Source organism: Penaeus monodon, chromosome 20 (assembly GCF_015228065.2).
Source record: "Penaeus monodon isolate SGIC_2016 chromosome 20, NSTDA_Pmon_1, whole genome shotgun sequence".
NCBI classification, from domain to species: Eukaryota; Metazoa; Arthropoda; class Malacostraca; order Decapoda; family Penaeidae; genus Penaeus; species Penaeus monodon.
Genome location: NC_051405.1, coordinates 21700232 through 21700734, shown reverse-complemented (window position 1 = coordinate 21700734; position 503 = coordinate 21700232). Strand labels below are relative to the sequence as shown.

Here is a 503-nt window from a genome sequence, read left to right as displayed (position 1 = left end):
CAACTTTATTTATATAACTGCTTTTATATGGACATTTATTAACTATATTTTTGCTGTTATTTTTTCACCGAGACAACATAAGTGTTTAGAAGTGTTTATTCTCTTTTATTCCCTGTGATTATGTTCAGTCCCAAATCCCATCACTGGAGAACTAACTCTTCTTGCCTCTGCTCTAACCTGAGACACTTCCAAATGAATCCTGACTTTTTCATAGTACATTTTACCAATTTAATGTTAACCCTTGTAGTATTGCATCAAGAACCCTTTTGTCTTTCTGTTTGCAAATAACCATTTTCTACTTGATTATTTTAACTGAATTTTTGTATGCGCACACTTTACTTGTCAAATCTTATTTTCAGTTATTCTAACTTTCTCTAATTGTATATTTTCATATTTAATTTGTTTCATTTCTTTTTGTGGGATTCAGTTAGTTGCTTTAATATTATTAACTTCTTTTATTTATTATTCCTCTCCCACAATTTGTTTCTAGACAGAGCACATTG

General features: G+C 29.6%; 1 protein-coding gene across 1 annotated transcript in view; it reads left to right on the top strand.

The window, feature by feature from the left end:
• LOC119585947 (zinc finger RNA-binding protein-like) overlaps window positions 1-503 on the top strand; it is a gene marked incomplete in the record, with an annotated part of 31027 nt that overhangs the window by 12962 nt on the left and 17562 nt on the right.